The sequence below is a fragment of the Macaca nemestrina genome, chromosome 16 (assembly GCF_043159975.1).
Source record: "Macaca nemestrina isolate mMacNem1 chromosome 16, mMacNem.hap1, whole genome shotgun sequence".
Taxonomy (NCBI): domain Eukaryota; kingdom Metazoa; phylum Chordata; class Mammalia; order Primates; family Cercopithecidae; genus Macaca; species Macaca nemestrina.
The window spans coordinates 33,172,754-33,195,748 of NC_092140.1; the positions used below are offsets into that span (position 1 = coordinate 33,172,754).

Here is a 22,995-nt window from a genome sequence, read left to right on the forward strand (position 1 = left end):
GCAACCTATGCTGGGCCAGTTACGTCTCATCTCAGTGTCCAAAGTGGCAGATTCAAGAGAAGGGACATATCTTTAAGCCAGGCAAATCATAGGACTGTCCTGGGTCATCTGGAGTTTAAGAGTTTCAAATTTTCAAATGTTTGATCTCAGAGCTGTAATTGAGGCTGAATATTTCATTAGCCACATTTCTAGCTATGGCTCCAGATGGCCCCAGGAGGTCAAGCCAAAGCAGCAACAGCGATGAGAAGGGAAGGAGAAAGAGTTTTGATGAGGACCTAGATCGCTGATTCGAGATATTCCTAAAGACAGCTCCACTCCTGCCCTTCCTGGTTTAGACAGAAAAGCCAAAACTGTAATTCTTTTCCTTCAACTAGCTTAAGCTATGTCACTTGCAACCAAGACTTCTGACTAATAAGACCAGATAATCTTCAGTGCAGGCAGCAGGCAGCATCAAGAATGTGATACCTTTACTTCTTAAAGGCAGTAATGGCAACGAAATCTAAGAGTGTATTACTGTTGTCTTGTAGAAAGTTTCCCTCCCTTTTTATTCTAGTGGTTTCAGAAACAGTTTGGAAAAAAGAAAAAGCATTAGTTCACCATTCTTAGCCCAATTTCACAAGCAGTAATTTAATCTGCCATGTGCTCTTCAAAGCAGATTAACTCTAATCACACAACCTTCCTCTCCATTTAATTATTCTATCTTTGTGCTTAAAACTTTTATATCTGAAAACCTTAAAATTTATGTAAAATCGACTAAGCATTTAGCTCATGTATCAAATTCATTTACATCCCGTTAGATATAAGAAATCTTCTTCAGTGTTGAGTAAGGCAGAACTGTAAAGTGAGGCAAAAGGTAATAATATACACAAGAACCAAATTTTTAACTTGGCTGATCCTCCCCTGCTGTGTGCAGCTCATGTTTTGCCTCTGAGAATAGGACTTATTAGCAACCCTGAAGACAGGATATTTTTCAACAAGAACTTCTGCTTTGCCAAACATCCCAGTTTGTCTCCAAGGACTTGAAAAGAAAGAATGAAGAACGGAAACCATAAAGCATGCAGTACAGCTATCATCTAATTACTGAATGAATGGTACAGTTGTTTTGTCTGATTGCGCTGAGCTAGTTACCCACTGCTAGCTTCATTGACAAAAAGGGAACCTACACAAATTATAGGGAAATTCAAGCACTTAAGGAATGTTTTGGTTCAGAGGTTTGCAATGACTATTGGCTTTGGTTTTTGGCCAAAGCTCGTTGCCGTATGAACTCAGCTGTGCTGGGTCAGCCTAAAGTGTTCCCAAAAGCCTAGAAGAGGACCGACTTCCGTGTCATCTGTATCCCATCAATAAATTAAAGTGATGTTCTCCAGCTCGTGTTTGTTTCTTGGCAGGCTAATCTACAATCAGAAAAAGAAAAGCCTTTCATTTGTGGACTCCAGCTAGAGGAAGGAAGCTTTTGTATGTGGATTCACTGGAGACCAAAATATTAAGAAGTGGAAGAGGAAAACCATCTGTTGCAGTTTTTGTAAGCAGGCAGCTCAAAGTTCTGGTTAAAGAAATTCTTGAGTTCATTATACAGAAAATTAAATATTTTACTATGAGAAGAGGGCATACTGATAAAAATATTGATATCTGTTACAAACATTGACATTTTAAGTTGTATTCTGTTTTCTCTCATTTTTTAAATCAGGAAAACCTAAAAATTAGATATTTCAAAGAAACACAAAATGACCAGACATTTTAGCATAATTCTTCAAAATGTATATTTCATTTAAGAGATCCAACAGAATAAAAATAGAAGATAATTTTTATAAGCTCATGATTCCTTCTCTTCTATGAGTCACAGCAAAGTTAGTTGATATTTTATAGTTGTAGCAATTGAATGCAGGTTATAATAGAAGTGGGGAAAATCACTGTAATAATTATCTGCATCCTATTTCATAGTCAGTTCAATAATGTAATGTTAAGATAGTCTCCTTATCTCTTTTGGTTGACAAAGGGTTATCCTTGCCTTTGTATTACTTGTGAACAAGCCTAGTGATGAGAACAAGATTAGTGTGGTCATCTTCCAACTTCCTATATGAGAGAATGCAAGAAGATCTTCCCATTCTTTTTAACCTGACCACATTTGTCCGATTTCCTTTTTATGTCTTTGAAGCAGCCAAACCAATACATCCTGCTTTAATACATGTATCCTTTAAAGAATATGGCTTCCAGCTCAAAGTTTCAGTATGTGAAACCCAAAGTATCTATGACAGGTCTCAATTTAGAAAGTTTATTTTGCCAAGGTTAAGGAGACACCCATGACACAACCTCAGGAGATCCTGATATGTGTCCAACGTGGATGGGGCACAACTTGGTTTTATACATTTTAGGGAGATATGAGACATCAGTCAAATACACTTAAGATATATATTGGTTCAGTCCAGAAAGGCAGGACAACTCAAAGCAGGTGCTTCCAGGTTATAGGTAGATTTAAAAATTTTCTGATGGGCAATTGGTTGAAAGAGTTGTTATCAATAGAAAGAAATGTCTGGGTTACAACAAGAGGTTGTGGAAACCAAAGTTTTATCAGGCAGTTGGAGCCTCCAGGTAGCAGGCTTCTGAGAGAATAGATTATACATGTTTCTTATCAGACTTAAGGTCTGTCTTGATATTAAATGCTGGTCAGCTTTCCTTAAATTCCAAAGGAGAGGAGAGCATAATGAGGCATGCCCAACCCCTACTTTCTGTCATGGCCTGAACTAGTCTTTCAGGTTAACTTTAGAGTGTCCTGGCCAAGACGATGGAGTCCATTCACATGGTTGAGAGGCCTTAGAGTTTTATTTTTCATTTGCAAGTACTTTCTAACCTTATGTACCAGTAGTTCATCTCATTACAGAATGGAATTGATTTTTTCTTTATGGTGGGGTCACATAAAACAAGCATTAGATCAAGTGAAGGAACATGATTGGTAGTTGCACCTAATGAAACAATTGATAGAGTATGTATTGACAGGGTTCAGAAAATGCCATCTCAAAATATGACGGTAGGAGGCCAGAGTATACCCCGCTAAAATATGCCTCTTTGGATGAGTTCATGTCCTTTGCAGCAACATGGATGAAGCTAGAAATCATTCTCAGCAAACTAACACAGGAACAGAAAACCAAACACCACACGTTCTCACTCATAAGTGGGAGTTGAACAATGAGAACACATGGACACAGGGAGGGGAACATCACACACCGGGGCCTGTTGGGGTGGGGGTAGGGATGAAGGGGAGGGACAGCATTAGGAGAAATACCTAACGTAGATGACAGGTTGATGGGTACAGCAAACCACCATAGCATGTGTATACCTATGTAACAAACCTGCATGTTCTGCACATTTATCCCATAACTTAAAGTATAATAAAAAATAAAAAATGTATGCCTCTTTGGCATATTGATTATTTTAAGCTGGTTATTCTCATAAACTGCAGATACAGAAGCTCAGGAAAGTTACCATTTTGTCAGAAATTTGTATCTATAAGGGAAATCGTCATTTGTAAGGACATCTCCTCTGCACCAGAAAGAAACAGATGACTAAATCCCTAGAGAGTCTTAATTGAATAGAGAAACCTTACATTTGTTTAAGGTGCTTTTCTTGGCCATCTCATCTTAACTGGGCTTTTCTCTTCACCCTCCCATAATGTGTCTCCATTATTTCCCAGGATACTCCAAACCTCTATCCCTCCCTGCAGCTCAGAATGATATGTGAGCCTCAATCATGTAGCTTCTTTGAATCTCATATTTTTGTGGGACTCTCATGCATGTGTACGTAATTAAAATCGTTTTTCTCTTGTTAATCTGCCTTACATCAATTTAATTTAATTTACAGACAAGCCAATGAACCTAGAAGAGAAGGAAGAGATTTTTTCAAGAATACGTTGGACAGAAATATAAATATGGCTTTGATTACTCATGAGATAAGTGAATGTGCACTTACCTTAACTGGAAAGAGGATTAACCCCACAAGTCAGGATTTTCTTTCTTGTCCTAGCCTTACTGAGTGGTGAACAGGACAGTCTATGGAGCCAGACTCTGACTTGAGCTAGTTACTTAACTTCTCTGCGCCTCAGCTTCCTTATCTTAAAATGGGAATAAAAATAATGCTAACCTCACAGGGTTGAATTATACCTGGCACCTAATAATCACTATGTAATTGTGAAATAAAATAAGTTACCCTTCTACTGACAACATAGATCAGATATTAATTTTTCTATTCAGTTTTTGTTTGTAAATAGAGATAATAACTAGTGCTTTTTTTTCTCCATAGGAATGTTTTTAACTTTTCCTCTATTTTCTGAAAGTTTGATAATTTGAATTTCTGAAGTAAACTTGACAGTAGACAGATTAAATAGAAGAAAACACATACAAACTTATGTGTATATGCATGGTAGTACTACAAAATATGAGACTCAAAGAAGGGTCAGATGGTTCAACTTTAAATAGCATTTTGAGCTACCAAAAGAAAAAAAATGGTGACTTCCGTTGGAGAGGTGGTGACACAAGCTGTGGAGGGTGAGGGAAGGAAATGCATGATGAACAAAGGTTGTCTTATTATGCAGTTAAAGTCTCTTAGGTCACTATGCCCAGACAGGCTTCTCACCAGTTCTGAGCAGCCCTTAGAAGAATTGGTGAAAAGTCTGTCAGGGCATAGGGCCTTGGTATGGAGGCCTTTTAGTCTCCTCTCCTGCGATAAAAGAGAATTTTTCTGGTTATTGTAGATTCCAGAAAGAGGGTTTGTGACAATTGCATTCCTTTTAGAGGAACTTCCTTCTGTCAGATAAGGAAACTTCAGAGAGACTCCCTTTCTGAACTTTGGAATTGAAAGAAAATGGGGGCAGGCAAAAGTTAGGGAGATTTTGGTTCTGAGGCCTTTCAATTGCCATTAATTCAAAGTACTCAGTATAACAAACTGTCATATTGTGGGATACTGTTTTGTGAGCCCCAACATCACCAATGAGTAAACTATCTTATATTTTGCCCCATCCTGTTTCCAGATACAGGTGTACGAAAACACAAATGATTTTTTGTCTACCTTTCATAGTTCTTAAATGGGACTCCCTGCAACAAAAAACAGGTTGACACGAGAAAAGCAAATAGAAGTTTAATAACATGTACACTTCCTGTATGTCTGATAATATGTATATCTCCCAGGAAGATATACATGAAAGATAACCAGAGAAATTAGTAAATCCTTAGAGTTGATTTCAAAGGTATAGTTTAAGTACCATTTTGTGAAACAAAGAAAAAAGGATGTGAGAAAATGCCTAATCAAAATAGAATGAGCAGGTAAATCACGTTAAACAAAAGAAAAACTTGCACTGCAGATTTAAGTCAGTACCTTCACCACTGATTTGGAATCTCTAGAGATTTAGTCATCCTTCTCTTCCCAGTGTGGGGACAGAGTGACAACCTTACAAATGAAGATTCCCTTCATAGGTGTAAATTTGTTTTATGAAAAGTTTCAGCCATATTTTAGTGTGGCATATTTTGATGTCTAACAAGGAAATATGTTACTGTGAAACTAAAGACTTCTGGTACTGTTACAGGTAGGTAGAGGCATGAGTGGGGCAAGGGAGGGCTCTCCCCCACCCACCAAGCATGTTGGGTGATGGTTTGGCAATTGTCACATTGCCTTTCTAAAAGTGATAAATTGGTAGCCGGTGCCAGGGAAAGGCCATTTCCTGATGGTCCACACTTGTTGCACTAAAGTGTTAATTAAGCATAGATACCAGGGAGAAGCAACTAGCCAGGCATGTACATTAAGAGTCAAAATGGTGGAATATGACCTTCTGGGGGCACTCTACCTGAAAAGGGAAGTCTCAGATGGGCATGTGTACAGCTTCCTAAGCACACTGTACATGCTCACTTTCCAAGGATAAGGAGGGCACTAAGCATGTGGGCAGCCCACCTTAAGAGAAGAATCACAGGAAAGAGGTGCAAGATGCCAGAAGTGGGACAGCCTAGAAAGTCCTAGGATCAAGATTAAACATTGCACTTGTCCTTCAAGTTGCCAGCTTGGGTGTCTTCCAAGTGTACTTTCCTTTCTTTCTTGTTTTAAAGTCTTTTAAATTAAACTTCTATGCTCTGAAACTTGCCTCAGTCTCTTTCTGCCTTATGCCCCTAGTCAAATTTTTTCTTCTGAGGAGGCAAGAACTGAGGTTGCTGCAGACATGTATAGGTTTGCTGCTAACTCAGATACCTTCCACCAATAACAGTACAAAACAACCTTGCCTGCCATTGTGCAGACAATGAACAACAGTAGTCAATGCAGAATTTAAAGTGGCTATAGGCTGGGCACAGTAGCTTATGCCTGTGATCCCAACACTTCAGGTGGCTGAGATGGGAGGATTGTGTGAACCCATGCATTCAAGACCATCCTGGAAAACAGAGACCTCGTCTCTACAAAAAAAAATTAAAAAGGCCGGGTGCAACGGCTCACGACTGTAATCCCAGCACTTTGGGAGGCTGAGGCGGGCAGATCACGAGGTCAGGAGATTGAGACCATCCTGGCTAACATGGTGAAACACTGTCTCTGCTAAAAATACAAAAAAATTGGTCGCGCGTGGTGGCGGGTGCCTGTAGTCCCAGCTACTCGGGAGGTTGAGGCAGGAGAATGGTGTGAACCCGGGAGGCAGAGCTTGCAGTGAGCTGAGATCGTGCCACTGCACTCCAGCCCGGGCCACAGAGCGAGACTCTGTCTCAAAAAAAAAAAAAAAAGAAGAAGAGTCATTAGCCAGGAATGGTGGCACATGCCTGTAGTTCCAGCTACCTGGGAGGCTGAAGCAGGAAGAGCACTTTAGCCCAGGACATCAAGGCTGTGATGACCAGTGAACACTACTACACTCCAGTCTGGTCAACAGAGTAAGGCTCTGTCACAAAAAAATAAAAAATAAAGTGGTTGTAAAAAATTTCATCAGAAACCACTCAGACTGTGAACAATTGAGTACTACTTTCCACTTAAGAGGGGTTTGTACCTGACTAAGAGAACAAATTCATTACAGGACCGAAGAAGCTTTCTCTCTACATACCCAAAAGATACATTGTTAGCTCTTCTTTGTGGCAAATCAAACAGTAGGAAGAATTTTTCAGTCATTTGTAAAGACTAACAACTGATCAAGTGTGAGGAGTTTGACTTGTGACTTTAAGCAGATTACTTCTTGTCGATAGAAGATACTTTCTAAATAAATCATTAGTTCAGTTTTTTAAATTAACTTTCATCACAATCCTCTGCAATTAGTCATCTGGAAAGCAATAAAGAATTCACTTTTCTTAGGAAATCTCTCATAAATGAGAAATAGACACATTTAATTTCCCATCTAAACACATCTTTTTTTTGAACTTCAAGTTTGAAGAGTTCTTAAAACATCTTCTAGGACAGGCATGGTGGCTCATGTCTATAATTCCCAACACTTTGTGAGGCCAAGGCAGGAAGACCGCTTGAGGCCAGGAGTTCAAGACCAGCCTAGGCAACATAGCAAGATCCTATCTGTAAATAATAATTCAATTCAACCCATTTGGAGCTTGAAATACACAATAATCAGTGCCCAATATATGGTCCTCCTCTAGGATTAGTGAACCGCTCCATTTCTGCACAGCTCTGATTACTATAAAAAAATCTTGGCCGGGCGCGGTGGCTCAAGCCTGTAATCCCAGCACTTTGGGAGGCCGAGACGGGCGGATCACGAGGTCAGGAGATCGAGACCATCCTGGCTAACACGGTGAAACCCCGTCTCTACTAAAAAATACAAAAAACTAGCCGGGCGAGGTGGCGGGCGCCTGTAGTCCCAGCTACTCGGGAGGCTGAGGCAGGAGAATGGTGTAAACCCGGGAGGCGGAGCTTGCAGTGAGCTGAGATCCGGCCACTGCACCCCAGCCTGGGCGACAGAGCAAGACTCTGTCTCAAAAAAAAAAAAAAAAAAAAAAAATCTTTCACAGGATTAATGGTTCAAATTTTGGCAAAAGACAAGGTATGGAGATATATCTTACATTCTACACAAAAATATTTTTTGTTAGATCAATGAGTACATTGCCTTTATAAATCCAATGATCATAGAAAACTAGAAAAGGGCTGGGCACATTGATTCACCTGTAATCCCAGTACTTTGAGAGGCCAAGGTGGGAGGATCACTTGAGCCCAGGAATTTGAAACCAGTCTGAGCAACATAGGGAGACCTCGTCTCCACTAAAAATAAAGTAGCCAGGGATAGTGGTACACATCTGTTGTCCTAGCTACTTGCGAGACTGAGGCAGGAGGATCGCTTGAGCCAGGGAGGGTGAAGCTGCAGTGAGCCATGATTGTGCCACTGCATTCCAGTCTGGTCAACAAAGTGAGACCCTGTCTCAGAGAAAAAAAAAAAACCTAGGAAAGAATATTTTTCATGTCTTTGGAGAGGTAATGACTTTTAAAGGTTTAAAGGTAGTAGAAACAACAAAAGGAAATAATTAACAAATTTAATTCCACAAAAACTTAAACCTTTTGAGGAACAACCAAATAATTTAAATGGTAAGGCAGACAGCTCAATGAACAAAAATATAGATGATCAATTAACAAAAAAATACAATGCATAAACAAAATATTAAAAGTTTTGGTCTCACCGGTAACAAAAAATAGGCAATTTTTAAAAACAGTAACATTTTATGATGAATAATCATTATTGACTTTTAAATTATATAACATCTGCCTAATAAAAACTAATAATTGTTGCCTTTAAAATTAGATCATGTAACACTAACAAAATATACACACAATGTTGATGTCAACATATATTAAAGAAAAGTTTTGGCTGGGCGCAGTGGCTCAAGCCTGTAATCCCAGCACTTTGGGAGGCCAAGACGGGTAGATTACGAGGTCAGGAGATCGAGACCATCCTGGCTAACACAGTGAAACCCCGTCTCTACTAAAAAATACAAAAAACTAGCAGGGCGACGTGGCGGGCACCTGTAGTCCCAGCTACTCAGGACTACAGGCAGGAGGCTGAGGCAGAAGAATTGCATAAACCTGGAAGGCGGAGCTTGCAGTGAGCTAAGATCCGGCCACTGCACTCCAGCCTGGGCGACAGAGCGAGACTCCATCTCAAAAAAAAAAAAAAGAAAAAAAGAAAAAAGAAAACTTTTGGAAAGCAATTTGCCAGTACTTGGTTAAAAAGAATTACATTCATTGTTCTACAAGTAATCTCTCCTTTGTGATAATTTTATTCTATGTAAAAATCCAATAGAAAGGGCCTATCTATATTTGTATTGTAGGAGACAAAAGTATTTTTCTGACCTGTCACAATGTTCATGGCAGAGATTCCTATAACAAAAGACAGATTAACAAGAAAAAAGTTAAAAAATTAATTAGCAGGTGAAATACTTCACACACTTCACAATTTGAGGTGGAGGGTGTAAAGTATTTCACCTGCTAATCTAAATCTTAAAAAAAAAAAAAAAAAGGGGGGACAAGAAAAAATTTTTTTCTAGTGGCAAGATCAGAGCTCACTGTAACCTCAACCTCCTGGGCTCAAGCAATCCTCTGGCCCCAGCCTCCTGAGTACCTGAAACTACAGGTACATGCCAATGCCCAACTAATTTTTTTAAGCTTTTTGTAGAGGTAAGGTCTCACTATGTTGCCCAGACTGGTCTCAAACTTCTGGGCTCAAGCAATTCTCTTGCCTCCCACTTCAGCTTCCCACAGTGTTGGGATTCCAAGCATGAGCCATTGTGCCAGCCAAGGAAAAAAACAAAAACAAAAACAAAAGCAGTACCTTTCAGTCTCTACAGGGAGCTACAGAGATCTGAGAGAGCCGTCCTTGGGAAGAATTCTTACCCTTCTGTCAGTTTTCCCAGGATCTCATTTGCAGACTCCAGAGCCAGTAGCATGTCTGTCACTCTATGTGCCAGAAAATGTAGAAGAGAAAAAGTAATGTATTTTCCTCACCTATCACAAGGTTCAGGGCTGAAACCCTTATAACAGACAGACTGAGAAGAGAAAAGCATACTAATTTAATATGTTATACGTGACATGCCAGTCTGCAGAAGTGAAGACCCAAAGAAATGGGAAATTGCATATTTTTATGAATAGTAGTCCAGAAGTTGACTGGAGAACAAAAGGGTAGTAGTGTCCAGTGGTGATAAACTGGGAGGAATTCAGCAAGATCTGTTTGTTCAGATTCTCACTGGCATCCCTGTGTAACATTTCCTTTTCTCCTAGTGTAGGGCAGGATACTTGTCACATGAAGGTCTTCAAGGGGAGAAAGGAAGAGGTGTCAGAGAGTGACCTTCCTAAGTTTTATGGCCTGCTTCAAGGACAAAGAGTGGCAGACGGTCAAAGTGACTCTCCTGCTTCTGTACTTTTTTTTTTTCTTCCAAAAGCCAAGGTGCCATATTTCAGGACAGCATGTCCTAAGCACTGTCAGTATAATCATAAAAGCATTATTTAAAGTGGCAAAAATGTTAAAATTTAGTGTCCAAATATATCTCCCCTCAAAAACAAACTTAAAAGCCATTTTAAAAAGTATGGGGACTATATAACACTTTAAAAAATGCTTATGTTACTAATTGAGAAAAAAATCAATCTAAGATTGCAACCATGTAAAATATATATATAAATCTACAGAATATGGCTAGAAAGAAATGAATAAAACATTCCAATAACTACATTAAAGGGATGGAAGTATTGGTGATTGTCTTCTTTTTCCTTTAGGTGATTTTTTAATATTACATTATGTTTCATAATACTGAATAAAAACCTCCTACTCAGTATTCCCCTAAGCTGATAGTAGCCAAGTTCTCTAACTCATGGAGATGGACTTGAAGCATGGGAAGATGTAGAGATGAGAGACCAAGAACAGCCAACCCTCAGCCCTTTTTCTTAAATTCCTGTTTTATCTTCCATGCAATTCAATAGCACTTTCTCATACATTGTTTTCTTTTTGGAAATCGAAGCTTTTTTCCCTATGTTATAAATAGCTCCTAGATTCTAATATTAGCCCACTAACCTAGAAGGTGGAATAAATTATGGTATTATAGAGTATGGAATTCTGGAACTTGGGATCATAATATATACAAATAAGAAACCATGAAAAGAAACATGGTTTCCTTTTTACTGAAGTTCAGGATTGTAAAAACTGACATAAATTACTGAAACTTATTAAGTTATTCTTCATCACCTTTTCAATACTTTTTAGCACTCTTTCCTAACATTTTAGAGCTACTGTCTACAGAAACTCAGTGTCTACAGGTCTCTTACGTTTCTCTACCCAAACAGAGACAACCCACTCGGCTCTGCCCTGTGATCCATTTTTCCTTTTTCGCTAATCAAAATGTCTAATTTTTCAAGTATAAGAAAAATAAGTCTGATTTTTGAAGTATAATTTTTCTAATGTTTCTGGAAAAACAATCAGGTCTAATGTGCAAACAAATTTCTTTCTATAATCAAAATATTTTCCTCCTGCTGAAATCTTGATATCAATTAATAGTACCATCCAATTATTGAAGCCAGACATTCAAGGGCTATCTTTACACTTCCATCCCCTCATCACTCTTATTCGGTTTGTCAAGATCTGCAAAAATTAATGTAGACTTTCATCTACATCTGGACTGTGACTCAAATATCAGCAAAACAGTATAAAAGAGACGTCTGCAAAAACAGTAATTTCGGACTAAAATGACACTATTAAATAACTTTTAAAAAATTAGGACTAAAATGACACTATTAAATACTTAAAAATTAGAAAGACAAACAATAGGAATCCAAAAAATATTACTCCTAACATTAAAGAACATCCTGGAAAAAGTCATGGACACATGATAAAACAAATGGATCAAAGTAATTAGAGAAAATACTGATAAAACACATTCAAACATAAGGCTAAATGGAATTTCTAACATAGAAAGCCCAATTCTTTAATTCTCTGAGATAAATCTGTTTAATCATTCCCATCTGAAAAAAGAAGTCAGTGATTAAAAAATCAAAATATCACCATTATTACATTATTGTTGAAGGCAGAAGATATAGCTTAGTTGTGCAGCTAAATAGACATGCTGTCTGAATCAGTATTTGGCAGGCTTCCCTTATCCATTAGGCAATGCTAAATCAGAGTAGACCATTTCACCTGAGAAGTATTAATAGAAGGATGGAGTCTAAATCATGGACAGGGAGAAGCACAGGTGAATGTTCGTTACCTGAGGTGGCTCATTCCCATAAGTAAGAAAGGCAGAGCTGACCTAAGTAAGCATCCCCAATTCATTTTTCAAAATTTATTAATGACAAATCACTCTACTTTCTCTGGATAGAATGAGTAAGGAGGTGGACAGAGGCCATGAATTACATGAATTGTACCTGCATTATAAAAAGAGGGCCAGTGCTCTCAGTGAAAGCTCTCTCAAAATGTCTGTGTAGTGGGATTTTAGAATTGCTCTACTGTACATTTCCCAATTGTTCCTTTTCCAAGTGGGAAAGAGTTCAGTGTAATTATCCAATACTATCATTGTATATTTGATGTGTAAAGGAGAGAAAACTTACTAAAGTCTCTAGACCAAAAAGCACCACATCTAGACCAGCTGTAGAGACTACAGCATATCACCAGGTATTCTGGGCTTTGCATTTGGTGTCACTGCTCTATGAGACTTCTTGGTTGTTTCTTTTGGGGTGGGAGTAAGAGTATTTTGCACATAAAAAGAAACTAAAAGAAATATTTTATTGCACGGAACAACTGTGGAAGATATTAAGATATGTTTTGTTTCCCTCTCTTTCCAGGCAAACAAAAGGATTCTATTTCCCTTTCTCTACTTTTTTAGGATACAAAAATGTGAAAGTGTCATATGGTTTTTCCATGTTGTGGCTTTAAGAGCTAGTATGTAATTCACAGGCCCTATTTATTTACTTATTGACTTGGTAATTATGGAAGTGAGTGTTGAGGCGCAGCATCTCTCACGCTATGTCCCTAAAAGACTGATGTGAGCCATACAGGACATAAGATAAGTGAAAAAAGTAAAGTTGTTGATATCATTTGGATGTTTGTCCTTTACAAACCTCACATTGAAATGTGATTCCCCATGTTGAGGTGGTACTGGTGAGAGGTTACTGGATCATGAGCAGATTCCTCATGAGTAATGTAGCACCATCCCCATGGTGATAAGTGAACTCTCACTCAGTTCATGCAAAATCTGGTTGTTTAAAAGCCTAGGACCTCCTTCCCCTCTCTCTGTTGTTCCCACTCTAAGTGATGGGTTGTCTCTCCCTTCACCTCTGCCATGATTGTAAGTGATACAGTTTGGATCTGAATTCCCACCAATCTCATGTGAAATTGTAATCCCCAGTGATGGAGGTGGGGCCTGGTGGGAGGTAACTGAATCATGGACATAGTTTCTCATGAATGGTTTAGTACCATCTCTCTAGCGCTGTTCTCATGATAAAGTTCTCATGCTATGTGGTTGTTTAAAAGTGTGTACCACCTCCTCTCTCTCTCTCCCTACTGCTCTCGCCATGTAAGACGTGACTGCTTCCCCTTCACCTTCCATCATGATTGTAAGTTTCCTGAAACTGTCCCCAAAAGCAGAAACTGCTATGCTTTCTGTACAGCCTGCAGAACTGTAAGCCAATTAAACCCCTTTCCTTTATAAATTTCCCAGTCTTAAGTATTTATGACAGTACAAGAATAATCTAATTTTAAAAAATGGTACCAAGGAGTGGGGCATTGCTATAAAGATACCTGAAAATATGGAAGCACCTTTGGAACTGGATAACAGGCAGAGGCTGGAAGAGTAGGGACAGCTCAGAAGACGACAGGTAGATGAAGGAAAATTTGGAAGTTCCTAGAGACTTGCTGAATGCTTGTGACCAAAACGTTGACAGTGATATGGATGATGAAGTCCAGGCTGAGGAGGTCTCAGAGATGAAGATCTTATTGGGAACTGGAGCATATTTTTGTTATGCTTTAGCAAAGAAGTTGTCTGCATTGTACTCCTGCTCTAGGGATCTGTGGAACTTTGAACTTGACAGTGATGATTTTAGGGCATCTGGTGGAAGAAATTTCTAAGCAGCAAAGTATTGAAAATGTGACCTGGCTGCCTCTAACAACCTACACTCATATGTGTGAGCAAAGAAATGACCTGAAACTGGAATTTATATTTAAAAGGAAAGCAGAATGTAAAATTTTGGAAAATTTGCAGCCTGGCCATGTGATAGAAAAGAAAAACCCATTTTCTAAGGAGGAATTCAAGCCAGCAGCAGAAATTTGCATAAGTAAAGATAAGCCAGTTGCTAATATCCAAGACAATGGGGAAAAAAAACCAAAGGCATTTCAGAGAACTTCGTGGCAGCCCCTCCCCTCACAGGCCTAAAGAACTAGGAGAACAGAATGGTTTCCCAGGCCAGATCCAGGGCCCTGCTGCCCTTCACAGCCTCAGGACACTAGTCCCTGCATCCTAGCCACTCCAGCTCCAGCCATACCTCAAAAGGGTCCAGGTACAGTTCATGCTACTGTTCCAGAGGGTGCAGCCCATAAGCCTTGCAGGCCGCCATGTGGTGTTAAGCCTGTGGGCACACAGAGCACAATTGAGGCCTGGGAGCCTCTGCCTAGATTTCAAAAGATGTACGGAAATGCCTGAATGTTAATGCAGGGGTGGAGCCCTCGTGAAGAACCTCTACTAGTGCAGTGTGAAGGGGAAATATGAGGTTGGAGCCCCCACACAGAGTCCCCACTGGGGCACTGCCTAGTGAAGTTCTGAGAAGAGGGCCACCATCCTCCAGTCATACGATATGAGTGCATCCCCACCCAAATCTCATCTCAAATTATAATCTGAATTGTAATCCCCACATGTTGAGGGAGGGACCTAGTGGAATGCAACTGAATCATGGGGGTGGTTTCCGCCATGCTGTTCTGGTGATGCGTGAGTTCTCATGAGAGCTATTGGTTTTGAAATGTGGCACTTTCCTTCTGTTCACTCTCTCTCTCTCTCTCTCTCCCCTGCTGTCATATAAGATGTGCCTTCATATATACCATGGAATACTATGCAGCTGTAAAAAAGAATGAGTCCAGGTCCTTTGCAGGGACATGGATGAAGCTGGAAACCATCACTCTCAGCAAACTAACACAGGAACAGAAAACCAAACACTGCATGTTGTGACTCATAAGTTGGAGTTGAACAATGAGAACACAGGGTCACAGGGCGGGGAACATCACACACAGGGGCCTGTCAGGGGGTGGGGGGCAAGGGGAGGGAGAGCATTAGGACAAATACCTAGTGCATGTGGGGCTTAAAACCTAGATGGGTCGGTAGATACAGCAAACTATCATGGGACATGAATGCCTATGTAACAAGCCTTCATGTTCTGCACATGTATCTCTGAACTTAAAGTATAGTAGAGTTAAAAAAAAAAAAAAAAAAAAAAGATGTGCCTTGCTCCCCCTTTGCCTTCCACCATGATTATAAGTTTCCTGAGGTCTCCCAAGCCATGTGGAACTGTGAGTCAATTAAGCCTCTTTCCTTTATAAATTACCCAGTCTCAAGTAGTTCTTTGTAGCTGAGTGAAAATGGATTAATACATTCAGACAACAGAAGAGTGGATCCACCAGCAGCTTGCACCCTTTCCTGGAAAAGTCGCAGGCGCTCACCACTAGCCCTTGAAGGCAGACGTGGGGGCTAAACCCTGGAAAGCTGCAGCGGTGGAGCTTCCAAAGGCCTTAGAGCCCACCCCTTGTACCAGTATGCCCTGGATGTGGGACAGAGTCAAAGATCATTTTGGAGCTTTAAAGTTTAATGACTGCCCTGCTGGATTTCAGACATGTACGGGGCATGTAGCCCCTTTCTTTTGGCCAATTTATCCCCTTTGGAATAGGAGTATTTGTACCCTCATTGTATCTTGGGAGTAACTAAATTGTTTCTGATTTTATGAGCTCATAGGTAGAAGGGACAAGCCTTGCCTGGATGAGATGCTGGATTTTGGACTTTGAAGTTAGTGCTGGAATGAGTTAAGACTTTGGGGTACTGTTGGGAAGTCATGATTGGATTCTGCAATGTGAGAAGGATATGTGATTTGGAGGGGTCAGGGGTGGAGTAATACAATTTGGATCTGTGCCCCTACCAAATCTCATGTTGGATCATACTCCCCAGTGTTGGACGTGGGGCCTGGTGGAAGGAGACTGAATCATAGGGGTGGTTTCTCACGAATGGTTAAGCATTCTACCCCTAGGGCTGTTCTCATGATAGAGTTCTCAGGAGAGATCTGGTTGTTTAAAAGTGTGTAGCATCTCCCCTCACTCTCTCTTCCTCCTGCTCTGGCCATGTAGAATGTGCCTGCTTCCCCTTTGCCTTCTGCCATGACTGAATGTTTCCTGAGGCCTCCCTAGAAGCAGAAGCCACTATGCTTCCTATATAGACTGCAAAACTGTGAGCAAATTAAACTTTTCTTTATAAATTACCCAGTCTCAAGTATTCCTCTATAGTAACACAAACAGACTAATACAGTTGTGTTAAGAGCCACTGAGACTGGGGGTTGGTTTTTCCTGTAGAGCATCCTAATGTGTATGCCGCTTCTTATAAAGATAGAAATTTACAGTAGACAGTTCCAGTCTCCTGATTTTATTCGAGATACCTTGTTTCCCCCTTTAAAACACACTCAAAACCTCTTGGTTTTCATTCACCTCAGTGCTAAACTTAATATAGTTTCTCTCTGAGATAGCATCCACAAATTCTTGTGACCAGGCATCTTCAGCCTTATATCACAATGGATGTTATCCCTTGCTAAACAACAGCTTAGGCATTTAAAATTAAGAGAAAAATAAAGCCAGTTCTCCTAATTAAGTTTTCATCTTACCTCCACATTTAACTGAAAAAAATCTTGAGATTCATAATATGAAGTAACTAATATTTCTTAAAACTGAGCCTAGTGAAGAAAGTACCCACGCAATGTTTCAGGCCATGAGAATCAGAATAATTTCTTTATCCAATGTGTTTTTTATTCTGTTCTCAGAAAGATTCAGCTGAATTTGTGTGAGTCTGTCTAGCACTAACTACTTGGGTCTGAAATTAAGAATGAAAGCCAAAAATCTCATCTGCCTGACAGTTTAAGTGAACCAATTGTGGAAGTAGAGAAGTGGACAAAAATTCTTAAGAAGCCTCTAAGGAACCCTCTTTCTCTGTTTCTGGAACTTTGATCCATGTAGCAGTTATTGCTGTGTAACAAGCTATCCTAAAACTTAGACTTAAGATAAGAACTATTTATAACTTCTTATAAATCTACATATCCGCTGGATTTTTTTAAAATCTAGATTGGACTTAGCTGCTCTCATTTGGGTTCCTGCATGGATTTTCAGTCACCTAAAGACATAAAAGTCAGGTAAGCTAGACTAGCAATCACTGGAAAAATGTTCCTGCTTCATATGGCCTCATATCCTCCAACAAACTACACAGGCTTGTTTTCATAACAATATTAGGTTTCCAAGGAAAAAAGTAGAATCATGCAAGCACTTTCTCAAACCTCTACTTGAATCATGTTTGCTATTATCCTATTGGCCAAAGAAATTCATGTGGACAAGCCCAGAATCAGAACACTATTAAAAGAGCTTGGATACAAGAGGCCATAGAAACTACTAGTGCAATTAATGTATCACACTTCAGCTAATGTGCTTAGAAAAAGCTAAGTGCACATTAAAAACTATTTAAGGCTGTATTCTAAGACATCCCTGAAATCTGCTCATAAGTGTGGTTCTGGCTACTGGTGTGATTGTCATCTTATAACAGTTCACAGCCTACCTGCTAGGATCTGTTTTTCTTTGTCAAAGGTTCTGGTTACCTCTGTGTGCTCTGGCAAAAGAGGGGGAGGCGACAAGGGGGAGGCGACAAGGGGGAGGCGACAAGGGGGAGGCGACAAGGGGGAGGCGACAAGGGGGAGGCGACAAGGGGGAGGCGACAAGGGGGAGGCGACAAGGGGGAGGCGACAAGGGGGAGGCGACAAGGGGGAGGCGACAAGGGGGAGGCGACAAGGGGGAGGCGACAAGGGAAGAAGAGATTAATAACAAAAATAGGAACAGTAGGCTCAGTAGAATCAAATTGCTCAAAACCTTAAAGAGAAAAACTTAAAAGCCCAAAGCAAAAATAACCAAACAAGACCTCCTGCTACATATACGGAAATGAAGATAAGCATGATTTCTCATGGGAAAATATAGCAGCTAGAAAATAGTAGAACACATTTAAAGTTATGAAAGAAAAACACATCAAACTTGAATTCTATACCCAGCAAAATGTCTTTCAAAAATGATGCAGACTTCTGGTGTCAGGTCCAACATGTAAAGACCTTGGAAGTAATCACTGCCATTATGACAATAGAAAAACCTGAACAAACTAAAAATGAATGATTTTTTTCAGACCCATCAAAACACTGAGGTCACAGGAAAAACTGCCACCCTAAAATCTGGAGAAACAAGAAACACCAGAGTCACTGCTAAGATCTGTCTATCTAAAGCAGTGGCCAAGAGGGCCCTAAAATAGGAGGAATGCTTAAATAGTAATTCTGACAAATTGCTGGAGGCTGAATATGGACTGGTATGAGAGTGAGAGAATCCGGGAAGCCAAGGTGTTAGGGGAGGCCCTCACACTGTCATGGGTTTTTACCTCCAGTAATTTCACTAGGTTCTCACAGTGAAGAGCTCTCAAAGATTGTCTTGTGGCTCAGAGAAGGGGAAGAGTAACAATTGTGAGATACAGTGAGAGCATTCTCCTTTAAAAGGCTTACTCTCCTGTGAAAAATACATTACCAAAGCCTTATTTGACCTGGGGGAAGGACATTTCTCCCTCTCCAGCTCCCTGGAACCTTCCTGTCTTACCAGATGGAGAAAAGGAGGGTCATAAAGCAAAGAAACAATAGTGAAGTTACAGCCCAGGGAGACAGGCCTGCTAAATGACTGAGATTTAATAAAATTACAGAATGCCTCCCCCAAAACCCTTTGCCACCATTATCAACAGGGTTCCAGTATCATAACAGTGGTCATAGCTGAAAGAGCTGCAAATACAGATTCTGAGGAGGAGTACTTAGGGGAACACAAAGTCAACAGGGAAGACAAAAACAAGGACACTAGAGCAACTGAAAGCCTATGGCATGTACCTCCACAACAATGAGCACAGTCTAACTCTAAGCCAAATCAACATAAAACCTCATACGAAAGACTTATTTACCTCAGTAAAATTTGCCACACTACCAGATATCCAGCTTTCAACAAGGAAATACAAGGCATGCTACGAGTCAAAGAAAAATGAAACCCACACAGTCTGAAGAAACAAAGTCAGCTTCAAAACCAGACTTAGACATGATACAGATGTTGAGATTAGAAAAGCAATTAAACATAACTATGGTTATACATATATACATTATAATTTGCCAATATTCAATAAAAATTTTAAAAAAAACTAATAAAAATAAGGAGACAATATGCAAGAACAGATTAGTACCATAAGCAGAGAAACAAACTCTAATAATCATGAGGAAATACCAGAAATTCTTTTAAATTCTGTACAATAAATGAGGAATGCCTTTGATGGGCTCATCAGTAGACTAAAAACCGCTTAAGAGTCTGAGTCTGACAATATAGAAACTTCCCAAACTGAAATGCAAAATATAAAAGTAAAAAATGCTGAACAGTCAAGAACCATTAGAAAATTTCAAAAGGTATAACATATGCATAATGAAAATACCAGAGAGAAAAGATAGAATAGGGAAGAATAAATATTTGAAGTAATGGCAGAGAATTTTCCAAAATGAATGACAGACTTCAAACCACAGATTCAAACAGCCAGAGAACACCAAGAATAAATTTTTTTAAAAAAATCATGCATAGGCATAATTAGAGAATACCAAAGCAAATAGACAACTTAAAAGGAGCCAGTGTGGAGTTGGGGGGACACCCTTCTATACGGAACAAGGATAAGAATCACAAGAGCTTATTGTTAAAAAACGGTGCATGGAAGAAGAGAGTGGAATATTTAAGGTATTTTAAAGAAAATAACCAAACTAGAATTCTATTTCTAGTCATATAATATTGCTTGAAATTCAATTGTAAGCCAGATTTTTATATTGCAATCCTTAGAGTAGCCACTTTTAAAAAATAGCCAATAAGTCAATAGAGATGATATAATAAAATGCTAAATAAAATGTATTCAAAAGAAGGCAAGAGGGGAAAATGAACACAAAAATTGATGACAGAAATACAAATCAGAGTAAGATAATAAAACAAAATCCAGCCACATAAGTACATTAAATGTAAATAATCAAACTGTACAATTAAAGGCAAAGATTGTCAGACTAGACAAAAAATAGATCTAACACAATGCTTTCTGTAGGACTTGCATTTTGATCACACAAGATGCCCAGGTAACAAACCTGCACATGTACCCTTGGATCTAAAATAAAAGTTGAAATGATGAAAAAAATTTGCATTTTAAACAAAAAGACACAAGTAGATTAAAGTAAAATAATGAAAATATATATGTAGTCAAAATACACCAATTAATAAACAGATTGGCAGAGTAGTAAACACAGACACACACTCACCTATATGCTACATGTTTTTAAAAACCCACTTCAGCTTTCCCAGGCGGCTGCCGAAGATGGCGGAGGTGCAGGTCCTGGTGCTCGATGGTCGAGGCCATCTCCTGGGCCGCCTGGCGGCCATCGTGGCTAAACAGGTACTGCTGGGCCGGAAGGTGGTGGTCGTACGCTGCGAAGGCATCAACATTTCTGGCAATTTCTACAGAAACAAGTTGAAGTACCTGGCTTTCCTCCGCAAGCGGATGAACACCAACCCTTCCCGAGGCCCCTATCACTTCCGGGCCCCCAGCCACATCTTCTGGCGGACCGTGCGAGGCATGCTGCCTCACAAGACCAAGCGAGGCGCCCTGGACCGCCTCAAGGTGTTTGACGGCATCCCACCGCCCTACGACAAGAAAAAGCGGATGGTGGTTCCTGCTGCCCTCAAGGTCGTGCGTCTGAAGCCTACAAGAAAGTTTGCCTATCTGGGGCGCCTGGCTCACGAGGTTGGCTGGAAGTACCAGGCAGTGACAGCCACCTTGGAGGAGAAGAGGAAAGAGAAAGACAAGATCCACTACAGGAAGAAGCAGCAGCTCGTGAGGCTGCGGAAACAGGCCGAGAAGAACGTGGAGAAGAAAATTGACAAATACACACAGGTCCTCAAGACCCACAGACTCCTGGTCTGAGCCCAATAAAGACTGTTAATTCCTCAAAAAATAAAATAAAATAAAATAAAAAACCCACTTCAAATATAATTATATAGGTAGGTTGAAAATAAAAGTATTAAAAAGATATATCATATAAAACATCAATTAAAAGGAAGCAGGCGTAGGTGTATTATTGTCAGTTAAAATATAATTCAGAGCAAAGAAAATTACCAGAGACAGAGAAGGGCATTACATAATGATAAAAATATTCAATACACCAAGGAGGCATAGCAATCCTAAATGTGAATGCACCAAAACAAACAGAGCTGCAAAGCATTTGAAGCAAAAACCGATAAGATAAAAAAATAGATAAGTTGACAATTATAGTTAGGGAATTTTTTTTTTTTTTTTTTTTTTTTTTTTTTTTTTTTTTTTGAGACGGAGTCTCGCTCTGTCACCCGAGCTGGAGTGCAGTGGCCGGATCTCAGCTCACTGCAAGCTCGGCCTCCCGGGTTTACGCCATTCTCCTGCCTCAGCCTCCCAAGTAGCTGGGACTACAGGCGCCCGCCACCTCGCCCGGCTAGTTTTTTGTATTTTTTAGTAGAGACGGGGTTTCACCGTGTTAGCCAGGATGGTCTCGATCTCCTGACCTCGTGATCCGCCCATCTCGGCCTCCCAAAGTGCTGGGATTACAGGCTTGAGCCACCGCGCCCGGCCTATAGTTAGGGATTTTAACACCCCTCTTTTCTTTTCTCAACTTTAATTTTTAGTATCATGAGGTACATGTGCAGGTTTGTTACCTAGGTAAACTGCATATCAAAAGGGTTTGGTGTGTAGATTGTCACCCAGCTAATAAGTATAGTACTCTATAGACAATTTTTCAATCTTTACCCTCCTTCCAATCTCCTCTCTCAAGTAGGCCCTGGTGTCTACTGTTCCGCTCCTCATGTCCATGTGTACTCAATGTTTAGCTCCCACTTATAAGTAAGAACATGCAGCATTTGGTTTTCTGTTGCTGCATTAATTCACTTAGGATAATGGCCTCCTGCTGAATCCATGTTGCGAAAAAGATATAATTTCTTTTATTTTTTTTGCAATGGCTGCATAGTATTCCATGGTGTTATGTGTACCATATTTGATCCAGTCCACCACTGATGGACATCTAGGTTGATTCCATGTCCTGGCTGTTATGAATAATGCTGTGATGAACATATGGGATGAAAATATAAATCATTCTACCATGTGTCTTTTTGGTAGAATGATTTATATTTCCCTTTGAACACCCTTCTTTCAACAGTTAATAAAATGACTCTACAGAAAATCAGTATAAGGATATAAAATAATTCAAAAACACCATCAAGCAACAGGAGCTATTCAACATTGATGGAACATTCCACCCAGCAACAGCAGAATGGACATCCTTTCAAGATTTGTTGTAACACACACCAAGATGGACCATATTCTAGCCCAAAAACAGGCTTCAACAAGTTTTAAAGGCTTGATGATGTAGAGTATGTTCTCTGATCACAGTGGAATAAAACTAGAAATCAATAACAGAAATAAGACAGAAAAATCCTCAAACATACAAACACTTGGAAAGTAAAAGTCACACTTCTAAATAACATGGTTAAAAGAGGAAGTCACAAAGGAAATCTAAACATACATTGAACTAACTGAAAACTTAACTACAGTATATTAAAATTTCTGGGACACAGCTAAAGAATGTTGAGAGGGACATTTATAGTAACAAATGTTCATATCAGGAAAAAGTCTCAAATAAATAATCTAAGCTCTTTCCTCAAGAACCTAGAAAAAGGGC

General features: G+C 39.7%; 1 long non-coding RNA gene and 1 pseudogene across 1 annotated transcript in view; one reads left to right on the forward strand and one right to left on the reverse strand.

Annotated features, from left to right (window-relative positions):
- The window catches only part of LOC105481693 (uncharacterized), a 722,106-nt gene that overhangs the window by 643,409 nt on the left and 55,702 nt on the right, over positions 1-22,995 (reverse strand). The gene's annotated exons all lie outside the window — the stretch shown is intronic.
- Positions 20,587-21,245, forward strand: LOC105481696 (large ribosomal subunit protein uL13 pseudogene; annotated as a pseudogene).